We start from the raw sequence: 25,414 nt of genomic DNA, 5'->3' as shown, positions 1-25,414 counted from the left end.
ATGAAATTTCCCTGCCTGACAGAGGGAAAAGCATGGCCAAGGACAGACCATACAGAATCTACAATCCTCTTTTTGCATCAGGCCATTTAAAAAGGCAGAAGATAGACTAAAGCTGGCAGAGAGCCACGCAAACAGGGACAACTGCATCCAGTTTTCTTGGTCATGGGGTAATCTTACATGGCAGTGCGCTGTTCCTTATAGATAGGTATTATTTTGCATTTTTGCTACATTACATTTATTTGTACTCCTAGCAGAAATGAATCCAAAACCACTGTAAATGAACGCTTTATAGTTGTCCCCTCAAATCCTACCCACCATAGAAATGTCACTCATGTCAGAAGCATCATCAGCTCAGCAGTACAGAGCAGCACCAGGAACCTGGTCAGGGCTAGGACCTCCAAGCTCAGCCGAAACTGCAGGAGGAGGTGGCAGCAGGCACGCTCTGGCCTGCATTTTTCACCTAGCCTTTCACTCCTGAAAGAAAACCCCAAGCACTTTTGAAGATAAGCAATCAGCAATTCACTTTTCCTTGCAGTACACGAGAACCCCTCTAAAAAACAGCATATGATTGCACATCACAGTAGTGTTTAGCATTTACACAGTGCTACCACACACTGAACAACCAGACACACTCTCCATAATGCTATGCTCCCTGGCAGCTTCTCCTCCTGGAACAAATGGACCCGTTTGAACCTGTCATTATGATCACATTGAACTCCACATTGTTTCCATGTAAGATCCAAGACAGCCCTCATCTGTAAAGTACTACGCAGTCTCCAAAAATATAAAGGACTCACAAAAAAATGTCTCTCATTCATTTACCTTCAAGGGGGGTATACTGTTCACATTTGTGATGATCTCTGTGGACTGAATTTTATGTACATAGGGCCATGCAAACCTGACCTTCCGTAAATGGGAGCTCACTTGTTGGGGCAGGTAGATCCAGTGTGGCACGAGGCCATCATGGACATAACCAGCACAGCAAGCATGAGACAGCTACATGGCATATGCCAATGCTTTTAAAAATGCCAGTGAAATTTGAAGCTGGTCACATATCTGAATGGACTACAGCAAGAGGAGCAGAGTGACAAGTGTAGCTGCTCTGAAATTACTGAATCACTGAACAGATGGACTGCCTTGCAGTAGGATGGAACCTACTACAGCCTTTCCAAATTAAGGAGTATCAGACATATGCGTAGAAAATTGTACATATAAAACTGTACTCAGCTATCTTGACGTTTACAATTTTGGCAACTCATTGACAAAACTGTTGTTTAACCAGAGAGAAAAGTGATATATTTTTTTAACATACTTTTAAGGCAACCTGATGGTTCATAACAGAGATAACTTCAGGTAGAAGAAAGCCACTACAGATTTACATGACACTCAGCACAATACGTTGCAGGCTAAGAACCCATGCCAAACGCTTCACACCATCTATCTCCCCACCTCAGGAAAACACTTCAAATCACAATACACATAGTCCTACACTCAAAGGCAAAATATTAATGGAAGTCTGCTTGCAATACAGCCCTTTAGGTCTAGAAACTATTCTACAGCAGCACTGGGTGTACAAAACAAAGCAGAACCAAAAGCAGGAGCCACTTGCTGAACACAAGAGGGTCTACCCTGAAACTGTAGATTACTTCTGGGGAAATAACACAGAGAAATAGCCTACTTTTGGCTCTGAATTTTTCCTTCCTCACCATTTCAGTCCGTGGCACTCTGATTTATAACTGTGTCTTCTGCCAGCAGTCACACAAGGCAAGCTGGCCATTACTGCCTATTGATAGATCTATATCAGCTGTTAAGATTTAGCCAAGCGGGTGAATTTTTTAAGTGAGAGGTATCTATCAGCTGTGATGCTTGATCAGTTAGTCAGTCAGTTCCAGGTCAAATGGTACATTTAAGGCACTGCGACAGAGGCATCTAATCTTCATGGACACGGTAGTCCCAAGCTTGGTATATCATCCCAGTCTGATGGGAACCTTCCTTTATGCAGAAATTCAGGCCATGCCAGTTAGGGCCCGGAAGACCAAGGATCACAGGCAGGCTGCTTGTGAGGTGCTCCTCCCCCACAGCTCCTCTGTTAGCCCCAGGCAATGGGAAAAGAAGCTGGGATGAGAAAAATTCTACAGGAGCAAAAGTGTGCAGTAGGAAGGAGATAAGGAGGTCGAGAACACAGCTGGAACACAGACATACCAGAGACCCTCACTGTCGATCAGACCAGGGATCAAAGGTAGAAGTGAAGTAAGATGGGGGCCACCAATGGAAATGGAAGAAGTAAACACTGAGTGGTATTTAATTAAAGACTGTATTGTTTGGATGTAGGAGGGGCTCATACTCAGACAATACAGGAAACCACATTTCTGGTATTTCCTATATTGAGGGTAGGACCGTGATCTGTATAAGGCTTTCATGATGTGTTTTTATGGATGTGGGTGTGTACTACAGATACAAAAGCTGTCTGAAGTATCTGAACTCTGACTGGAATTTGAAACTACTCAGAGCTCAGATCCAGGGGATTTATTTGGGCTCATTTCTAGTTAAAACATTGTGAGCTGAGGTCATACAATTCCATGGAATAAGGGCAGTTTCTAAATCAAACCACCGCAGTATTAGAAATGGATAGCTCCATCTTTCTGTCAGGAGCTTTTTTTATTTTTCCTGCCTCCAAGGAAACAACTACAGCTGATTCTGGATGCCTCTGAGCCTGGTGAACAAGTTACATTAAACCCCTGTTTAAAACAGCTGTGCTGGCTTGATACTGTTTGAGGATGAATCTTACCCAAATGAGAGGCTCCTATCTCAGAAAAGATCTTACAGTACTCTACATTAATTAAAGATAAGGTGATATCATTACAGAGATAGACATTGTTATCTTTCCCCCTAATGTTATCAAGGCTGCTTTTATGCCTGCAGATGAACACTTCCAGACGAAGATATTTTTGAAAACCTCCCATTGTGTTGGAAAGCAGCTGCTAAATGGAATTACAAAGTTTCACAGGGAAGCATATTTTGAGGCCTGATCCGCAGCTCATTGAAGTCAAAGAGAAGGCGTGTAAAATCATACTTTACCGTCTCTACTTTGGAAAGTTAATTTTGCAGCAAACACTTGCATAACATTAAACACGTTGCAAGTTTCTTTCATTTTGCTGGTTGTTACATAAATGTTTAAAGGAGATATTTTCAAGAATCTACCTGGGTTATGCTCTACAGAAAAACATTACTGGGCAATGAAGGAAAAAAAAATGGCAGTGGCCGAAAAGATTTCAGTTGCTGACCAAATTTCAAACTACCCATTGCTGAAAGCACTGACAATTCCAGATGGATTTTTTTTCTACGTGACCTAACTCAAGTGATGAATTTTTTCACGTGTACCCTAACTTCAGTCAGCACCAGTATCTTCAGATACAATCTAACTCTATTCCAAATGAGAATGTGGAATATACACAATAGCAATGATTCACCTAACCTAAGGGGGGAAATTAAGGAAAGGAGCTTTTAAAGTATGTAAAAAAGAGTTGGTGTTGGTTTAGCTGAACTCCTGTTAAAATTATTTTTAGGATTTTTATTATTTGAAGCCAATTACTTAGTCTCAATATTTACAGCAGGATGCTGGCTTGTGCGTGCACTGTTGCACACATTCTGTTGGGGCACATTTATGGGGAAGATGAAAACAATTTTTGTAGCTGACATTATGAAACATCAGAATAGAGCAATGAATCCTCCCTAAAATAGGGAATTCAACCCTGTCAAGAGACAGAATTGCTGAAAGACAACAATAGTGAAAAACAGATGGTGCTTACACTGAAACTTATACATTAACAAATGAATTCATGTTACCTTTTTTTTCTTTTCAATCCTTTTGGATCGAGACAAGAGCTCCCAAGGTCTCTAACTGTACACTTGGTACATACAGAGCATGAATGAATCTCTACATATTTCTTCATTCAATTAAGGAAAATTCAGAGCATTTTCAGTTTAGACAGATTATCAGGTGATGCCTAACAGACATTTTATTTTTTTCCCCTTCGGTGTTCAGGCAAGCAGCTGCCATACAACCTTCTGCTTCCAGAGCTTAAGGGAAATCTGAAAGAAAAAGTGCTGATTTCCAGATTTAACTCCTCAATATCCTTTTGTTTGGTAAATTCCAATCCTAAGCGTGAGTTTGTTCCTGCTAATCCCAGTTCACAAGCAGAATGTGAAAAAAATTCACAGCAAGAAGAGTCATACCTTGAGAGATATGTTACCATGGTTCCTACAGCATGTCCCTAGATCAAAGTGATCCTTTGCTCACAGAATTCCCTGGGAGTTAATGCCTTATATCACTAAGCTTCATTTGAATCTATGGAAAACTTAAAATGGTACAGAGGTGTCCCTAGCAGGAGCTATATTACACTCAGATAAACCAGGCTCTGGGCTTGATGAACCACTGCAATTTCCAAATACAAAATTCCTTCCTGCTTTATTTTTAGAAATATAACGTCTATATCAGTTAACATGCTGCCAAACTCTTCTGCTTAAGATTTAGTGAAGGCTTCCAAATAGCTCGAGTTTGGCAAAACAACACACGTTATGGGAAGGGTCAGACAACAATAGCAAAGCACACAGCCAGCCTCAGTTGAAATTCTGATGCTTTCTTTGCTGGCTGAGAAAGAATCCAAGGCTAATGCTTAAAATTAAAGGTGAAAAACAACAGAAAAGTGTTTTGGAATTGCAGGCAGATTTTTAATACTTATGTGCCTTGTGATGCAGTTAGGTGTTGAGTGTTTTTTCAACAGTATCTCAACAGCTAATTGCCAAGAAGAAACACTTCTAAAATTCCCCAGAGACATCTATTTCTATTTCTAACCTAAAAGTCTGGCTTTTACGATTTCCATCATCCTGTAAAAAAAGGAGTCATGAGCAAGTGTAGCAACCTGAATCTTCACTATCTCAGAAGAATTTCTATGGTAGAGCATGCTATATAACACAACACCATAACAACAGCTCGTACGCTTAACTAGGCTGCAAGTGCACATAGGTTGGTACTTGCAGCTTGGAATGCAACCCTGAAACCTTTAAGTGAGATAAAATTAAAAGACAGACTAGAAAACTGCAGTAAAGTAGCTAAAAGAGGCATAGATTATGTTTCAACTGACCTCCCTGAAATGAGCATTTATTACTTGTAGCCATTTAAGCACATTTGCATCCACAAAGAATCAGGAACAGAAATGATGCTGTGCACAGTGGCCAGAAGCTGGCACTAATCGCCTATGGACTTGGTGAGCTCTCATTCGTGTTCTCAATCTCTTTTCCAAGACTTTTAAAAACTGCAAGAGTCAGAGAGGTTCAAACTATTTTTTAAAGCAGTAAATTCTTCACATTTTCCCTGGAAATTCAAAGAAAATTGTTACAAGCGTTATATTGTTACTTACACTGACCTCTAAAAGCAGAGTGTTGAAGTGGTTTTTTGGCAAATTTAGGTTTGATTTATGGAAATATTTTCTATCACCATATCACCTGAACCGCTTTCAGAGTCATACACAGGGTCAGTACAGTATTAATGATCAGGAGCACCTGCTATTAGCATTGCCTGCTTACCTTTCCCTATCAGAACAGCTACAGCAATGTGCTGCATCTTTGCATCAGTATAGCTACAGTAAGGGTAGATGACAGATAGAAAAGATGCAAAGGAGGAAGGGGAGGATCACCTTCTCCAACATTACATTACTAGTAAAATTTAAGAGATACATCCTTTCCTACAGTCAACCCCCCTATGGAATCCTCTCCCGATAGTTTTTTAAGTGCTTGCTTGGGGAAGGTGTAGGCAGACATCATAACCACAAACTGGGGCAGAGAAAGCCCTCAGAATTCAAGAAAACTGGTGACACTGGCACTAATATCTCCTCACTTTCAGTCTCTGAAAGCTTTAGGGAAGGAGCCCTCCAGCTCCCTGCAATCAGTCTCTGTGCTCTGAGCTGCATCCCTAGCTCAAAACTAAAATATTCCCTTGGAATGCAAGTGAAAGATGTTCTGTAAGTGGTGGCAGGAGACTGGCCAAGATCCACATGCCCAGATGTGCAGAAATGTGTACCACTGCCCACTCTTTTTTTTCTTTATGCTCTTCTTGCTTCACCTTCAACTCTTCAGACCGCCAAGCGCTACCAGCATCCGAACTGCAGGGGGGACCCTACCAGCAGGCAACGAGTGGGAGCCTTCTGCTAACCCAGAGCTTCTAGGGCAGAGATGCAGGACGGGAAAGCGATGGGGATTCGCTGAGCTGCTGCTCTCTAATGATTAAAGGTTTTCAAGAGTCAGGAGCAGTTTCCCAGTATCACAGATTGTTTTCCTCCTGCATGGCTTCACTACAGCATTCTGTTTTCAAAAAAGTTTAGTTACATATTTTGAAAAGCTCATCTGTAGAAAAGGCAAATGTCTCAGACACAAAGATCTTGATTTTGTGACAACTGACTTCTGAAAACAGAATATTTATTCAATGAGTTTAAGCACAGCAGTACCAGTTGTTGACTCTCCTCATGAAAATATTGATTCTAAGCTCCCTAGCTTATAATGTTTTGATCCACATTCTAGCCCTATTGATTTACCTTTGATACTTCAATCAAACTGTTGTTTATATCAACAGCAAATGCATCTGATCTCTCCAAAATAATTAGATTAATCACAGAAGGATCTATGAAAGCTTTGTTTTGATTGATTATGTCTTCATGCTCTCCTGAGGAAAGCAGGTAAATTTGAAAATATGAAGAAGAGACAGTTGTTAGCCTTTTCCTTCTAGCATCTTTGAAATGTTTTTAGTCTCCATTTTCCTTTTATGATATAAGACTTTTTACAAGATTGCCAGCTTGCAGTGTGCTTAGTTATGATTTCCTCAGTGGCTGACATTTTGCAACACATAATGATTTAGTCAATCTGAGCAGAACTATCATTACACAATTTATTGTTCCCCAAAGCATTATTTGTTATAGAAGCTATTAGGCCAATGAGTTACATTTTATAGAATTTTTATGAGAATTATTTTAAACTCCAAGGAAATTAATCTCTTCCTTCCTCACCTCCTGGTCCCAGATTTCCATTCTGCAAAGCAAAAGTATTCAAGCACAAGGGAGGTGGGGACGGTAGGTACTTTTCCTGAAGTCATCAGTGCTCTTACTTGCATAAAAAGCAAGTAAAGACCCCAGGATTTTACTTTTAAGGAAGAAATGCTCTTAATTTGCATCACAGAAACACTACTGTTGCCAATGGGAGTTCTGTGCGAGTGCTGAGCCCAGCTGCAAAAAGAATGTTGGATGCAATGCCACTGTTAAAAAATGTATTTTTATTTGATGAATAAATTGCTAAAGAAAAAAAGGGACTAATTTTTTTCCACTCTGGAAAAAATGACTTTGTATAATAAACCTATTGTTCAATCATCACTACAGTCTCTACTGGAACCATGCCCAGAAGGACTAACATTTTGTGCTAAAACTTCTGTATACCTTTTCAAGGGGCCTTACTCATTAATCAATAGTTTTGATTACTCAATCCTATTATTATTCCTTTTTTGTGTTTTTTTTTTTGAACAAACCATTAGGGTTATTAATTACACTGAGAAAGTTATTTATCTGCTAGCAGAACAAATCGAGCTCATCCTGTCACTCTCAGAGAGCTGTTTAATGCACTGTGACATACTGAGCTTCACTCAGCTTCACACTCTTTCCATCCCCTCTGACAGTGTCATTGAATAATAGGATCAAACCTTGGGTTACAGGGCAACAGGACGCTTCCCTGAAGATCAAAATGCCACCACTGCTGCTAAGGGTCACTTCTGGAAACGCACTTCTCAATTTGAGAGGGAGCTCAGCTACTGGAGTCAGTGTAGGAAAAACAAGGCTTGTCTGATGTTGAAAGTAAGCGAGGCCAAGGACACATTAAACATCAGGGAACAGTCGCCAAAGAAACTGAGGAGCAGGGAGGGAAGAGAAACAGGGAGGAGAGAGAGCTGCTAATTTGGGGGGTTTGGTTTGCTTTTCAGGCATGCATAATGAAGAGCAATTAGCTCTCCCTGTGAAGCGAACTTCTGAACCTTAGTCATGAAAGAAGAAAGCCTTAGAACTGTTATTCAAAAAGAGTAGAGCGACACTACAGGGCCAAGTGCAACAAGACTGGACCAAGAGAAATCATTTCCTACTCAACACTGTACAGAAGAGCTGAAAGAGGACGGAGAAATGCTGCAGTGACACAATTAACATTTCCTGAAGGTCTAAAGAGAACAAGAGAGGTCAGTTTTTAGACGCTTACTTTCCATAGGAAAGCAGGTCTGTATTTATAAAGACAGCCACTCCTCTGAAAGAGCCTCCTTCTCCTATCTTTCTAATGATGTGAGGTTCTTGTGACTTTTATTAGTTGAGAAGATAGTCTTTTCCTTTAACTCGTAGCAAGAATTCTCATATGGTTACACAAAAAGAAAATTCAGAACTTACAAGTGTAAGAGAGCGTGGGAGCCACCATCTAACAGCCTGTCAGGTCTCATGCACATTCTGTGCTGGCTGCTGCAGTGTGCTCAGCATGACATCATACCCGGAGCTGCTGCACATCTGACATCACACCTTCTGGAAGAATGTCGTCTGCCTGAAAACAGCACGCCAAAGCTCCACTCAGAACGTACAGTACCTGTTTCAAGTGTACAAGTAGCACAGATTGGGCACATGTGGGATCCAGCACTGTTTAAGAAGATGAAGGACATAATAACATCCCATCTACCTCACACTGAGCTTATAATTTTCTTTAAGAATTCATAAAAAGCTGCATTTTTTTAAAGCACCTGAATGCCAGATAAAGCAAGACTTAATATAAATCTATTGCCACCCCTCTGAGAAGATTTTCTTTCTTCTCTTTTCATGGGATTGATTTCTCTTCCCCGATAGAGTTCAGTATATTATGTTCTGCCTTCCTTCTGCAAGTGCTGTGGTTTGGTATCGATACTTCAGCCACTAGTCTCAAGAACCCAGGCTATCTCTTTCTTCTGTGTCTCTACAGTACAATAGCATAACAGGGTTCTAATATATGGCAGATGGTCTACTGCACTTCTAAAGTATAATAAAAATAGAATGCTATGGCATGTAACTTGAATTTGGGAAAGGCTTTGTAGTACAAGATGCTAAAACCAAACTCTTTTGTTTATTTCTGTCTCAAATTGTTTTGGTTTTGGACAGCACAAGGATAAAATTGCAATATATCGTTTTCTGAAATGAAGAGAGAAAACGGAAAATTAAGTAAGAGAACTTTCTGTCTAAGTAAGAGAACAACTGTCTTGGATTCACATCTCTACTGTTCTGAGTCTGTTTTTTCCTGCAATGTCCAAACTGACAAATTCAAAAATTCACATTACAAGTCAGAAGAAATCTTAAGAAAGATATATTGATTTTTACAGAGATGTCAGGGGAAACCACTTTTTCTTATGCTACAACAAAAATTAATCTTAAATATTTTATGGGATAAAAAAAAAATTTCAATAGAGTTGAAAGTACCGCCCCTAAGAAAGGCCCTCCTTAAATTCCATGAACTCATTATAGAGCTGGAGGGAGATGACTTTTCATTTATCTAAAACTGCCAAGTAGCAGGAAAAGTATTACAACTAAAAAGCAAAACTGAACTGTTCACAGATTTACAGATGTGTTCTACCTGAAAGCCACTGAAATCCAGCGCTGGGTCCTAAACAACCAAATCACTTCAAACCAAAGCATTTCAAAAAGCCCATTAGACAAATTACTTTTCCCTGAATAGTTAATGAAACATAGCGCTGTGCATTCCTCTAATTTCACATATGGCATAGAAAATTTAAACCACCAGCACATTTTAAAGATTCTGTTTTAAAATGTCATCTTTTGATATGCAAATACAAGGCCAGAAGTAATACCACTTCTTCCACTAATGCTCTATTCCTTAAACCTAAGGAAGAAATAATCAAATCAATGAACAGCTTCAATTTCTACTCCTTCTGTTAAGTTGCTTTTAAAACAATATGCAGCTAAAACCTCATAGTTAAGTATGCTAGGCCAACATATTGCTTCAATTACTGTCATATAAACTTTTTCAACTTGAGATCTGTTATCTTATCTCTAATAGATAAATACCTACTCTTGGGAAAGGACCTGCGCATAATAAAGAAGAAAATTGAGTCGTTCTCTTAAGACAGTTGTCACCTGGCACAAAAAGTGACAATCAAATGATCTAAAATAGCACTCAAGGAGATCAAATTTAAAGGAAAAGCTTTGGTTTTTTGCTTTTTTTTTTTTTTGCCCACAGATGTCACCTAACAGGGTCAGTTCCTCCTACCTCCTGTTCCTAAAAGAAACAATGCCTAAAAGCAAAGTCTGAAATGTCTTTCCTCCAGCAAATCCCAACGCCACTTCAACAGGCACTAAATCCAACGTACAGGACAAAAGGAAACTAAGCAATGTAAATCATTTGTTAAAGCCAGTGCAGTCTGGATAAACAGTAGATTCATATTTAAACTTGGCAAGAAAATCAGAGGGAGCGGCCTCTCCATTTTGCAGGGATCTGGAAGAAGTGAAAAGCCTATGGAAGACTAATAAAACTTTTCTGGCATACCATATGGAAGTATCAGCAGTTTCTGATTTCAGAAAGAATGCATTCTGCTTTTAACTTCACACAATGCCTCATTTCTGCTTTCATGTACTCAAGACCAAGAAATCTTTTTTACAAACAGCCCAAAAATCAATATGTGTTATTCTGTCTCACCCAGGTATGTGCTCTTTGAAAACAAAACTGAGCCATCTTGCAACTTAACCAAACATCACACAATAGCTCGGCCAATTCTGACAGCAGGAAGTGTGAGTGCAAAACAGTCAAAGCCAGCAGACTCAAAAGGCTGTAGAGCACTGCAAATGAATGGAGGAGGAAAAAACAAAGAGAAAGAAGTCCTTCTTTATTTTCCTCTTGAGGGACATAACCTACAATATGGTAGCCTTCATCTATGACATCAACCAGTTTGCAATTCAATTCAACACTTTACTTAACTCATACTTTACCTTAAGACTGTGAATGGACTGAATTCCTTCCAGTTCTGAATAGGGATTCAAATATACTTAGTTATGAATGCCTAACTAGATCAAGGTCCAAGTTACTGGGATGAGGAGCTTTATTTTTTGAGCGTATGAAGAACAGGAACAATGATTACACAGTTTTCTAATTCTTAGATGGAAAAAGGATGTCAAAGAAAGATGAAAGCAGGAAACACAAAGCCCAAAAATATTAGGCATGGCATGACCTTCTAACAAACCTTGCCACTCTAGTAATGCCTATGCAGACCATCTTTTGGCTCTAATAAAATCAGAGTACACTCTAAAAACTTATTCAAATCCTGTGATTAAATAAAGGAGAAACCTGGACCACAATCCCCCATGTGCCAGGGCCACATTTCAACCATCTGATCCAGGACAAATGGCACAGTACTCCAGGAACCCAGATGCTCTCATGCTCTGGTTTAAATCTGAAAACAGGTTTTTCAACAGTTCAATTTACATGAAGAGTTCAAAAGGCTTATTTTTCATTCCAACAGAGAATTAACACAAATGTCAGAAGTTGCCAGGGAACAGACTGTCACCCTCCAACTGCTTCCCTCCCTTCAAATACTTGGAGGATATTGTACTTCGTGTATCGCCTTTTAATCCTGTGTTCTGGTGCAGGCTTTTTAATATATACTTGCCATATCTGTAGGAAATCTCAAAATGCAGAGTAGCCTACCAGACAGAGCTCTGGCTTGGTATTTAGAAGAACTGTAAGCTGTTAAAAGTTATTAAGAAGGCTGCAGTAAGTCACTTCCCTATTTTGTGCTCCAAGCCCTGCATTTTGGCAGTGTAATATCAACAGGCTTTGAAATTGGTGGATGAAAAATCTCTCAGACTAAAAAACACTGAAGAAAGTATAAACACACACAACAGACACCCTTGCTAGAATGGAAACATGCAAGAATACATACAGAACAATCAAGAAGGCAGTCTGTTTCTAACAGCTACAATACACGATTTCCACAGATAATTTCTTAAGATCCTGCAGTCAAAAGCATTACTCTGACTGGCAGGACACCCCACAAGCTTGCTTTAAGCTGGTCAGCTCATGAGTTGCAGAGAGTCTTTCACCAGTGGGAATGAAGGTTAATATGGACTGCAAAACCTACCTGAAAATCTTTGGGTTTTCTTTTCCAAGGCTATTCTGCTGCGATCAGTGCCCAGTCAAGGAGATTTAAAGTTAGCCCAGTTATACATCAGATTCCCATTTCAGAATTTAGACACAAGCAAGTATAATTCCGCTAAATCAGATACCTTCTAGCTCTCATTCACTGCTCCATCCATCTTAAATCCCAAGCCTAAGATGGTAACCCTTTTCTCCATAATAATAGTGATGATGTGCTGCATCCTTACGGCTTGTGCGGCCATAAGTATGCATTATGATTTCAAATTAGAAAATAAGTTACTAGATAACATGTCTTTAAAACTGTTTCCTCAATATATTTGACATGTGAGCTTGCAGCATCTAGATTGATGATTTAAATTCAAGGCAAGCTCAGAGTGAAAGAAAATTCTGCCATCTGGCAGAAATTAAAGCAATCCACACTGCAAGTGGTCTGGTGCTGACATCCCAGAAAGACTGCCCCAAGTCTGCCTGGGCTTCCTCAGCTGAAGTACAAAGTTAGAACAGACCAGACACCAGTCTGCTTCTTCCCCTTCTGTAACTTCCCAGGAGAGAAAAAGACAGTGTGCATGAGCAGAGTCAGTAAACAGAGCCTTTTGGTCTTCTCAGTGTACTTCACTGGAAATCAAACGAACATTGAAAAGGGGAGGAAAACTCTTTGTCGATGAGATGCAGGCTGTCTGATGTCAGTCACAGTGACAATCACATCAGGCTGATTGAGCAGAATGTGTTGAGAGTTCATCTCCTCCCAGAGGCAACTCTGCACTTACTTGTTTTCCAAAATAATCAGGCTAAAGAACATGCTGAATGAAAAATGTGCTGAATGAGTCGTACACAAAGAAACTCCAAAATACTGTCTGTGTTTTTGAGCGCCAAGGAAGAGAAAACAGACAGATAAATGCTAATTAAAGATTAGATTTTTAAAATGCCACATCAGTGCAATGCCTGCAACATGAAGGCTCTTTTGTAGCAGAAAAAAAGCCTGATGGTGTTGCCCTCATGAATTACTTTTCATGTAATCCTCTCCACAGTCTTGGCAAATGAAGAAAGCATGTTCACTCACCAACATCTATTTCATATCCAGATACTCTACTAGGAAAATTGTGCATATCAAAAGCATCTCTTCAAGACTACATAGCACTTTTCAATATAAAGATTAAGGAGCTTGGAAAGTCAGGATGTTTCTGTTAAGCAAAATGGCTAGTTAGCTCCCACTGACATAGGAACTGGGCTTTATGCAGTTTGGTAAAGTTCTGGTTTGCCACATGGGGGCTGTTTTAAGTTCATCAGCAAAGCAGGCATTTTACCCACTTTGGACTTCTTAGGATCTGGCCATCTCAATTCTTTGGGTTCTTTCACTGTACTGGATGATTACATAGAGAAAATTACTGACTTTGCTAATAGGTATGTATACATACACCATAGGCTTCATATGTTACATAGTTTACATAGATAAAATACTCTTCTCCCTCCACTTCACAGTTTAATATGCACATTTCATAATTGTGACACTTTGCAGACTGCCATGGGACAACACAAACTGTACAGGCTGCACAACTCACCTGCCAACACAACTCGCTGGAAAAAATCTTATATTTGTCTTCAGAGATGACTGATTAAAAAAAAAACAAAAACAATCTATAATCCAGATCCACAGGGGCTTCCATAATAAAACCTGAATTGTCCCAACATATGTTTTGTGTGTAAAGTGTGACAGAGCTGCAGTCAGCAGAAACAGTAATCAGAAATAAATACTTCGGGGAACTTTTCCTGATGCGGTTGGAAAAGAATGTCGTCTGGAGAAAGAGCACTGGGTGCATATTTATTCAGAGGTCAAGAGCATGGCTCAGTTCAACATTCTGCCTTCTAATGCACAGAGAGAACAAGACTTTGCTGGCCAGAAAAACAGTTTCTATACTGTACACATCTGGTTACAATATCAGTGCTGCTGCCTTTTCATTATTCATTACAGGCTTTAGAGGACTCTAATACTGTTTCCTTTTTATTTCAATTATTCTGGTAGATGCTAAGTCTGCTCAGAGAGTGATGGTTTCTTTGACAGAATTTGGAAAGCTATGCCCTTCCAAATACATCAAACCACTCCATAAATGTCCTTTTGAAAGATGAGGCAATTCTAGAGACTTTTACAAACAACCCAAACAACTCACTTAGTAGTAACTGAAATGGACTTGAGCAATTTGATGCCTTTCTGGTGTTTAATTCTAACAGTGTTTAAGATGCATTATTAGGCAAGGTAATTTACTCTCTTCAAAAGACCAGGCCGGTTAGTTTGGGCTACAAACCGGTCATTGAAACTGCAGCCAATTCAATGGTGTCTAACTTCCCCTCATGCTTTATGTGCCAGCTCTGAAAAGAAGGATGTTTGCTTTGAAGGAGTGTAAATCTAGCAACTAACCTGAAATAATAGAAGGGGTCATAATTTGGGCAGCTGTCTGTATGATCCAGGGACACTGCAGCCAGTGCTTACACAGGAAGCCAAATATTTCACGGCCTTTCCTCACAGACTCAAGTCTCCCGTGTCTCCTACAGGAGAACCCTGAGGGAAATGTGATCTTCTGACAAATAAGTTCCACCTTCAAGGAGCTACCAGCTGTAGGAAAGCTTTTGCTCAAAGAAACATCCCCCCCGGGCGCTGGAGGCCTGGCAGACTGAATGAAGCATTTAAAATACTCTACAGATGCCTTCATCACAGGAAAATAACATTCTTAAAATCAAACAAAAATCACCCAAACCTGCTTTACGACATATCCAAAAGAAGTAAGTTACTTGGCAGACCATGTTCTTGCTGCCCCAGCTATGCCTGCAGACTGCCTCCTTCAGTGCAGCGCCTTGGTACGCCAGCAGCTGTTCCCATTTGTCTCTGACTGGGAGACAAACAGCTTTGCACAGTTTCTGAAAAAAAAACAGGTAGAATGTGAGTAAGGCTCCACAGTTAAATTTTAAGAAAAAAATTAAGGAAGTTCCTCTGTAGATTAAGACTACATTGTTATAAAGAGAAATGCTCACTCTTTCCCAATGGCCTAAAGCCCTTATCAGATAAGTCCTTATAAATGCAACCATGAATTTACTTAATATCTCTTCGTATTCAATCTGGACCACGTTCACCACTGTCACTTGCTTCCTCCCTCCCCAACACCATGATGGATTAGTAGGAAGCACTGACAGTGGAGTCTTGGCTCCTATTCCCACTGTAGGTGCAGAAAGCCTCACGAATAATAATTTCATGATGAGAGAAAGGACAAAAATTTCCTTGATTCTTTTTTTAACTGTACTTGTGCCTAAGTAATAAAATAAATTCCTTGTAACTTAAAACATCTTATGAGGAAGAGGGAAAAAATAAAGAAGGAATAAAAAATTAAAGATGAGTGGCATGGAGATGAACTGTCAATCCTTCTAACCAGAAACTGGGCCACAGTAACTGGGCAGAGCAATGGGATTTTGCATTACTGCTCCATTTTTCACTTTATTATTAAAAATAATTTTCCCAGACACTTTAGCGGTAGACATTTTTGAGATTTGCCTGCTTTTTGTCCTCCTCAGATCTTTCTTTGAGTTTTATCGTGTACCCTATTCCACAGCAGGTTTCGTGCCTCCTTTCCCTCTTTACATTTGGAGCTCTTTGGCCCTTTCCCCATTTGAAGGAGAAGGTCTCTTGCTGCTCTCGTTGGCACTGCTTGCTCCCTGAATATTTAAATAGCCCTGCTCCTTTGTGAGCTATGAGACATCTACATCAAGGACGAAAGGATCTAAGCAATGACCATGATATTTAGATCTAAAAAGTTGTTGATAGCCAAGTTCACCCTCAGCTTAGTTTCTCTGAATTTGAAAGCCTTGCATGTGGGATACATTTGGTCCTCTGTGTTAAAATTGGTGGGCTGATCTGGTGATACATAACAAGGAAAGACATTTGAGGGAGTTCAGCATCTTTCAGGCTAAGGATTTTTAGATCTGTACCTTTGTTCCCAAAAGAGTTAAATGAATAATGAAATCTCCCTGCAGTGTGAACAGCTGAACTTAATATAGAGGAAATTTCTCAAAGAACTGCCCCCGTGCCTAGCAAATGTGCCTGTCAAAAAGGGTTGCTCCTTTCTGGGTATTTGTTTTAGCAAGTCCCTGCCTACAGGATTACACAGTGTGGCTCGGGATAGATTTCTGCTTTAAGCAAGTTTTCATTTTGTAGGTTTAAAAATTACACTTTTCATTAGCATAAATGTGACAGCAGTTTAAAGAATGAAAATCCATTTAACAAAAAAGAAATTCAGGCTAATAATTCTTCAGATAACCAAGAAACAAAGTTTTGAAGATCAGCACAATTTCTTCTAACAGGTAGACCTTTCTTCTCAACAGTAGCAATTGTCAGGTTATACTGTATCTGTAAGATTTTCTCTACATCAGATTGAATGCTTCCTTTCTTAGGCTTCAAGTGTTTTGGACAATTGACAAAACTACTTGGATATCTGATTACACAAACCATATCTTGAGAGAAAATTACAGTCTTTGCAATTTAGAAAGGAGCAAGTTAATCCCTTCTGTCATTCCTTATCATCACTAAATTGACCTAAATAAATAGATTCTGCTAGTAAACCTTAGGTAGCAGCATGAAGTTGTATTTTTAATGATCAACCCAGTACAGATGATTCCCTGACAATTGCCAGCTGCAGAAATTATCAAAACAAGTATCATAATTTGTGAGATGCTTTGATTTTTAACTCTTTAGAAATTACAGTGTACACATGGACGTTGTTTTAAAACAATGCCAGCAGAAAGACATTTATGGGAGTGTAACATGTTTACTGGATTTTTTTTTTTCCAGTCCAAAAGGAGGTTACGTAAGCACAGGACATTGAATCTCAATGTTTTCAGTCAGATAGCTCTTCCTTAAGGAACAGGGTAGGTGTAAAATTACTGGAGCTGAATTCTCCCAGTGAACTTATTCCACTGACAGATCCCCAGTTTCTTAAAAGTTTCAGAGACTGTTTCCAAGCTACTGTTTACTTTCGTATTTTTGTCAGCCAATCCACAGCAGGAAAACAAATAGGGTTGACTCGTTCTAAAGAGACTGCCAATAAAAAATTTAAGCACCACTATCTAGAAGTAGAGTTTAAACAGAATTTTAAACTAAATCAAAATGTCAGAGTAAAGGACCATCAGCGTAACAAGCTCTGATGCACTGCACTTTACCTAAGATATTGCAAAAGAACTTTATCCTTCCTGAATTTGAGAAACTGTAATTCAGACATTGAATCCTTTGTGCAATGGCTGCTGCTCAATGGCCTATGGAGCACAAGAAATGTAACACACCATCGCCTGTGGCCTGAGCAGATGCTTCTTCAGCAGAAAACTTAGGCAGAGGAGATGGATTTGTTTCAGGAAACAGTCCATGTTGAGAGAGGGGATGCCTCCAATTTCACTGGACACAGAAGTTGGCAGAGCCTTTGGGAAGAGCACTTCTTTCTTACTGTCAGAAGTAGCTTTAAAACCTGGCATTTTAGGACACGTGTCTGAGGTGCGTGTGCAGGGGAAATTTCCCAACACTCATAAATGTATTCTGCCAATATATTTACCACTGCTATATCTTCTGCCACTGCTATTCCATACAGACAGAGTACACAAAAAGAATTTTACTTTTTCTTCCTGAGATAATTCACTCCAGTCTGGATTAACCACTTTTAATCTGGAATCCAGTTTCTAGATGGAGAGGTACACAAGGTAACAACTTTGCTGCATAGACAGATCTCTAACAGTTTTAAAAAATTGTTCCCAAGGAACTTCCACATTTGTACAGTGTCAGTGCCAGGTTTTGAAAGCCAACAGCAGACAAAACTTGGTTAAAGCAGGTTAGGGGAAAAGGCTGCTTCAGGTATGCCTGTAACACCAAGAGGCAGGGATGTGACAGTTATGAATCTCTGTGGCTATAAATCACACGGTAGTTTTCCAGCTGAGTTGAAAAATAAAAGCAAAGTGCTGGGCTTTACAGAACACCCTGCATTGTTTGTTTTGTCTGCCAAGTCTATTCCTCTTCCTTCAATGGAGCGCCTGTGGCTTGTGAATGACTTCTTAGCCAGTTCTGTCTATCTCTATCTGAGGCCCCAAACTAGCATTTCTGAAGTGTCATACAAGCTGAAAGCCTGTACTTCTGTTCTCCAGCCCTTTGCAGACACTAGAGTGTTTGTGTCTAAGTAGTCATGCAATTTCAGCAAGTACTTAGAGAACGAAAACATCAGCTCTTCCATGTAAGCACACATATTCAGAAAGCACAGTTTAATTTTGAAAATCCAAACATAAAAAGGAAATGAATTCACTCAGCAATACTGAAGCTTCCCTACCACTAATTGGAACCATTCCTTTCCGTGCTATATATCAAGAGAGGATCCTGCTCCCACTGCCCCATCTGCAGGCAGCGCCACTAAGCCTGGTTTCAAGTTTCTTGATCTCCCAGAGCCACATATGACCACGTTACCCAGGCACTTTGCTGGAGCTCATTAACAGCCTTTCCCAAAGTGTAAAACATTGTTTTTACTTTGCCTTAAGGAAGAAATGGGGAGAACAGGAAACGAAGGCACTGCAATAGCTATCATTCTCGAAATCCCCAGACAGTTACAGTGGAGATACTGCAGATAGCACATCAGCCTGTTTGACCAAACACAACCACCCGTGATCTAGGGGCACAGCTCTTCCTACTCAAGATGCAAGCAGCAACCAATAGCAAGGGAGAGAAAAGAGCCTCATGCAGGTACAGAGTGAGGCTACAGTGGCAGAAAATAGACTTGGGAAGTAAAGGGAAGAGTATTCTCACATCTTTTTAACATATTTTTCTCTTAGTAATGCAAAAAACCCTAAATCACTATCAATCAAAGCATTCAGTTTTCATGGCCTAGACGGAGGCAGAAACTGAACACACATCTTGTAACACGCCACTTTCCATACTGGCTATTCCCATTGCTGGTAGAACGGATCACTCTCAAGATGTATTTTGTAAGGAACTCCATTCAGCTTGCAAAAGACCTCAGAATCCCAAAGATTTGTCAGAGTGCTCTCCTACATCCCACTGGAGGAAAAGCAGGGAAAAGCTTTAACCACCTAAAATACAGTTTCTAAGTGGTCTTTGACAATGCAAATAGAAGTATTTGTTAAAATACAGAGTATGAAACACCAGAATTCAGAACAATTTTTTTGTAAATTCTACTAAATCTGCGGTTAAATTTGATCAGCTAAATAATGATAATGTGATTCTTCAGAATTTATTTTGAACAACATTCTTTCCTAGAGAGAGGATTTAATCCAGCACAAGGCACAGAACCCATGGGTACAAATTAGTAACATAGATCCCCTTGATTCCTTAATAATCCTCTAAAGGACAAATTAAATTATGCTGCCATCATCTCTTCTGTCCAGAGCCAACTGAGACTAGGAAAAGAGAATGAAAAAAGTAAAAGAAGTAATTGCTGCTATTGACATTTTACATTCTCATTTATAATAATGGGTCTATTCTATCTGTATTTCTCGTATTGAATCAGTTACACTAAGAAATTCTACACTTCTGTCAACTTTAAGGTTTGTAGACCCTCACTGTTTGACAACCTGTTATTATCCACATTGGAAGGAATATCTTCCGCATTATCCCAACAGAACACGGCTCTGCAATCTTACTCCTTGAAACCCAGAGCACAGATTGAAACACGAAAACATTACATATAACTGCATAATACACCCTAACTATTCAAAATTTGCAATGGAAGTCAAAGTTTTACATGCAGCTTTTCTAACAAGCTAATACAATACATGGTAAATGAGATATTAGATGTCTCAGAAAAGACCCTTCAGAATAATCACAGGATTTGAACTCTTAAACAGGAGATAAAGTGTCTGTTTTCATCAGAGATAATGAGAGTTAAACACTACATTTCAAACATATACAATCAAAGTCTCACAGCATGTGTTTTTACTTATCTTGTTATTAGTGCTTCGCACCAGTGCAGTGATAAGGTAATCCTGTCTGTCTTACTAAATCACTATTTCTCTGTCTTTCGCAGTATCTTTTAGTTGCTTCAAAAGCAAAGGGGGAAGAAAAAGTGTTTCCAGGGTTTACACCACTAAAAGCCACAAGAAAAGGAGAGAAAACATGTGACAATTTAAGCAGTCAAGTCTAATGAAGCAGGATTTTTGGTAACATCAGATCAGTTTTGTTGGGAGTGTTACGTGGGAGATGCTGCCTGGTTACACAGCTCTGAGTTATGCACTTCCATAGGTCCCTAACTTTTCTGACGTTAAGAGCTGAGCAGTAGTGCCCTTTTCTTTCACTCATTGTGCAAGAAGCCTAGACTTGACCAAGCCATTTTATTTCAAGGTCTCCATGCAAAGAACAGAAGGCACACTGTGCCTGCACAAACCCAGCAGCTTCCCTGTGCTGCCAGGCAGATAGCATGCCGCACGTCCAAGCAGTTGGAGTTGAAACCAGAACGAGGGGAGAAGAAATGAATGACAAGCACGTCAGCACAACAGAAGTGTTTACCTTGGGATTTTAATTAAGTTGTGCACAAAACTGGTCCAACACTAGCAGGCTGTGTGTGCACTATTCTAGATTACGTGGCTAAGGGCCGCACCATGCTGTGTTCTGAAGAGTTCTCTTCACTGAGATTTATTATCCAGCATACTAGCTCATCCTTCCTGATGTCTGCTCAGGCTTCTCAATTTAGCCCTCCAGTACCACTCTGGTTGTAATGTTGCTGATGTGAGGAATACCCAGGTACACAACGCCCCTTTTTCAAAAAACGAGTTTGATACAAGAATGGGCCTTTATTCAGAATTCAGTACTAATGTCACTAGCTAAGTTGTTCGTGTCTTACCATTTGTGCTTTTTCTCATATGGATTTGATTCACCAAAATGCTTCATAAGTAATAACAAGGTAGGGCTTTGAAGCTCCTTACAAAAGTACAATATTTATGTAGTAGGAGGAGTAGTAGTATTTTGCAGAGATGGCACTGGAAACCGCAGAAGTCTGAGCTATACTTCCAAAAAATCAGGTCTGTGAATTTCTAATTCCTGTCTTCTATGCTTTCAGAATATAATTTTATTAAAGCACACCACTGTGAGAATTCTCAGCACTGTGAGAGTACAAGTAAGGCTCATGGATGAAATTCAGCCCCACTGTATAGGGACAGTCTGGAGAAAGATCTGCCATACACTTCAGGTGGATGACCCTGACCCCTCCATCAATCCAAAGCAGGCTTCATCTTGAAGTGGCATCACTCTCAGCCTTCTTCTGTCAGGATAGTTCATAAGTCAGCTGTAGCAATTTGCTATTAATTTGCTCCTCAATTATTTCATATTATCAGCAAATCATGTATATGAAACAGAAATTAATATATCCTCACAAGTCACACTTTGCTATCTGCTGTTCTTACTTATTGATTCTGTTTTCTAGCTCCTATGACTCAGCTCCTCTTCCTCTACTTCTGCCTTGTGCAGAGGGCTGCAGAGTTGAGCAGACCATGCTTCCACAGTGCAGCCACCCTACACAGTGGTCTCACTTTCTTAAGGAGATGCTCATGTAATTGCTGGCATACAAGTCACCTCCTTTCATTTTGTAGATCAGCCTGCATGTAGAAATACACGTATTTGAGTTTACAAGCAAGGTTAAGCAAGCATATTATACATAAAATGCTGTTCTTATGTTAACTGTATGGAAATTTAACCCTAGAGTGCTCTAAAGCCTTCTATTGTCTTCCTTCTGTGACGTGTATTTCATTCTTGAGATATTCAGTATTTCACTGCTTTGGAGAAACATTAATGGCTTTTAAAGGCTCTTCCAGCAGCTGTGTTTGAAGTGCATAGCCAGAGACAGATCTGAACAATACTTAAAACAATCATTGTTAAGATTGGCAAGACCTTAGACATTGCTAAGAGACAAGATAACACCACCATTTTGCTCATTACTTAGTTACCTAAGACTTCCATGTTACCAACAATTACAATGCTGTGTGTGGACAGTTCTGTGTCACGCTCTTGCTACCGTAATGAACAACTCTCTTAGTAACAAGGCAGCTTGCGTTAAGACTTCTGCTATCCACTTACAACATAAAGCACCAGTCCTTGCAGGTACCTCTACCATTACAACAAGAGCAGTATGACTGACATTAACAAGCCCCTCCATGTGAGCACAATTAAATATCCCTGTATATGTTCACTTCAGGCAGGTTACTATGAGGCTTGGATTACATTTAACTTCTGGTGAGCCAAAGGTTTGATACTCCTCACCACGCTGCTGAAAATTAGCTTGCAGAGCACTTGATTTGCTTAAAATCAATAGAATCCTTTCCAGCAATTTTACCTGCATCAATAATGCAACATTTCACCAGTACTAAAATAATCCAATCTAGAAATTACTTCCCTAAAACTTGATAATGATTTTAGGTACAATAAGTTAGATTTTTTTTAATTGGATAAATAATAGCTCAAAGGCAAACATTTCTAAAATTAGTTGTTTTGCTTCACTGAGGCTGTCATGAAAAACAGAAAGTTGCTCTCTTTTCTGCACCATACAGTACATTTTAAAACAATTTCTATTTATTTGGTTGGTATTCTTCTATAAGAAGATCAACAAATTATTAAAATGCACATTTCAAATGTTACTAAATTAGATGTCACCTGCTCTTCTAGTGAGAAGTAAAGATTGAGTTTTGTCTAGTCAGAGGCAAAAACTCAATCAAATATTAATAGCTGAATTAATTCCAGCAGTAAGATAGTAAGGCCCAGCAAAATGTCCACGGTCGCTACACTTCAGATGGTGCGCTAATACAGCTGCAGGACTGATGCCTCCTGGCATTTTCAATTTCTTACAAAGGTTTGTCTTTGGAGCCAAACAAATTGAGAAGCTGGCAGCTGTAATTTGCCTACAAATTAAATTTAAAGGATTCTAGCTTCAGATTTAAGCGGTGATTTGACTGTACTGATGTGAAGCCACTATTACTGGCTCTTGATTTTCAATAAATGATGACCACAGCGTATCATAAATTCAATCCGGATAAAATCAACTGGTTGTTCATACAGATTTCTTTTCATGTACACAACCACTGATTTAAACCTTTGCTAACAGAGTCAGCAATTAGAAAGATAACAAAAGGACCCTGCATGAAGTAACTTCTAATATCATGGCTGCCTTAAATATTCTGTGTTCTGCGACACTAGGCGCATTTTAAATGGCAATTTATTTCATCTGGTAATTATGCTCACATAGTGCATGCGTATACATATACATTTATATGTATTGATGTTCCTACATACACATGTGGAGTACGTAAACATAAGCATACAACTATATACCAGAATTTTTGAATTTGTGCACAAGTGAGTGCACTCTTTTCTAACTGCTGACCCAGAATCCTAAGGCTCTTTTTCCAATACAGCCAGGAATTTCCTAGAAGCCTGCCAGACACAGGTCACAGCGCCTAGCTTTGCACTCACACAACCTAAGCCTGTGTACAAAAGCGGTGTATTACAGGAGGGCCCCAGCAGTTATCCCAACAACTTCCCTGCTCAGCTAAAAGATAATTTGTGCAGCACAGGGAGCTCAGAAGGACTTTAAGCTATCATATATCATATATTGACCCAGAGGGAAGAAAAAGAAAAGCCCAACACAAAAAGCAAACACTTCCAGCTCTCTAAAAATAACAACGCCCAGAACTGGATGTTGGATGATGGATATTGTCCAGCCTGATGGGCAGCACGACTCACTGAGTAAGAGATGCAAGAACTTTGCTCTCTGTGTTACCACCACCTTTCCCAATAGCCATCTAAAGCCTTTGCTGAAGATTTCTACCAAGAAATTCTGTGTTTTGGGAATTTACTTGAGCCCATCATCAAGTTTCTGAATTACATTTGGGAACTAAGGCAGCATCTGCCTTCAAGGTAGATTTCCTTTAACCAATGGCATCTTTCCAGTGCAACCACTGCAAATCCTGTGTAGATATTCCATTGAGTTGTTCCAAAAAATGTACTGCCAAACCAAGTAAAATGCAGTTTAAAGCTTCCTGTACCTCCATGTTATTCTGTATGGTTTTTGCATTCAAAGATGGACATTTAATATAGTCTTCTTCCTATCCATCTCTCCAGTGACCTTACTATAAAAACCCCTATTTTGCCATGTTTGGCTTTTGTCCATCTCACTGTGGTTCCTACCTAACTGATTTATCCTTCTGACCTCCCTCAGTTCCAGTTTAAAGCTTTTACTACTGCATTAGCACACCTGTGACAAAAGCGGTTTTTCCCCTTAAGTTTTCTATTTTGATGAAAACCTAAACTATTGCAGCATGGTATTGATGATCTAAATATTGCAGCCTTCATAAATAAGTTATCAAGCATGTTTGTCTATTTGTATTTGCATGTACCTATACACACACGTGTAAAGTTTAAAGCAGAAATGACTAAGATTTCTGTCACGCTAAAAACACAGTAGTTCTTGAGCAGCTTCAGTTGAACTAAAAACATCTCTAAAAACACAGATGTTCAACGCACTGGTCCACTATGTGTCAGGATGAAGCTGGTGCAAGGAAGAATATCAGGAAGAGACATCAAAGATTTTTCTTTTGCAAAAGGCTGCATAGAGTTAGGAGACAGGGCGGTACTGAGCAACCAACAATTACACAGCCTACACTGAAAACCTCCAGACTCACTCCAAAGAGAAAAACACTAGCAATCCTTCCACTGGACTTCCTGATATCGGACAGACTGTGAAGCACACAGTGCTTAAATCATCTTAAATCATTTGCCTCAGAAATAATTCCCATATTTATAGAAGTTAAGCTGTCAGTTGTGATGTCTCTCCAACCTCTTGCTTTCCAAGCAGAAAAAGGAAAGCAGAGATCAGAGTGATCCGCCAAAATCAAACGACTCAAAATGTTATTTAATAATATATGACTTCTCTTGTCAGAAATATCTCTAACATTACCTCTGGAGAAACAGACACATTGTGCATGACAGAAGATGCACCATTTGTTTTTACGTCGGAGCATGACCCAAATAGTGACTGAATACCCACGCCGTGCCAGCCCCAAGTAATTCCACTGAGAAGTCCAGCAGTCTGTGGCCCAGGTGGCTCCCGTGTCACACGGCATCAGATGTGCCACCGTGATGGGCTGAAATGCACTCACACCTCTGGCCACCACAAAGCTCCTCTGAGCCCCGTGCTCAGGCCCC

At 39.7% G+C, this 25,414-nt stretch overlaps 1 long non-coding RNA gene across 1 annotated transcript in view; it reads right to left on the bottom strand.

Moving 5' to 3' along the window:
• LOC110404589 overlaps positions 1–15,106 on the bottom strand; it is a 34,085-nt gene extending 18,979 nt beyond the window's left edge. The window contains exon 1 of the long non-coding RNA XR_002442335.1: positions 14,952–15,106. This is a non-coding gene — a long non-coding RNA (uncharacterized LOC110404589). The remainder of the gene's footprint in view (positions 1–14,951) is intronic.

This window comes from Numida meleagris, chromosome 10 (assembly GCF_002078875.1).
Source record: "Numida meleagris isolate 19003 breed g44 Domestic line chromosome 10, NumMel1.0, whole genome shotgun sequence".
NCBI lineage: Eukaryota > Metazoa > Chordata > Aves > Galliformes > Numididae > Numida > Numida meleagris.
Note: the sequence above shows the minus strand (reverse complement) of the source record. Positions and strands in the feature narration are given on the sequence as shown.